Raw genomic sequence first — 337 nt, 5'->3', positions numbered from 1 at the left:
CTGCGGTTGTCATAGGCCCTCAAGAGCCCAAGATCTCTCAGGCAGAGTAGAGATTATGGAAAAGGAATTTGCAGAACTTTCCTGGTAAGATTGTTTCATAACATGTGCTTTCTTCAGGCTTAGGCAGGCATATGCCTCATAGATCCTGAGCTCTCAGTCCCATAGAAAGTTTCTCCTATCCTTAATGTGCTCAGTTGCTCAGTCGTGTCTGACTCTTTGAACTACAGACCCCATGGACTGTAGCCCACCAGGCTTCTCTGTCCATGGGATTCTCCAGGAAAGAATACTGGAGTGGGTTGCCATTCCCTTCTCCAGGGTATTTTCCCAACCCAGGGAT

Source organism: Bison bison, unplaced genomic scaffold (genome assembly GCF_000754665.1).
Source record: "Bison bison bison isolate TAMUID 2011002044 unplaced genomic scaffold, Bison_UMD1.0 scf7180017853150, whole genome shotgun sequence".
In the NCBI taxonomy this organism is placed as follows: Eukaryota; Metazoa; Chordata; class Mammalia; order Artiodactyla; family Bovidae; genus Bison; species Bison bison.
Note: the sequence above shows the minus strand (reverse complement) of the source record.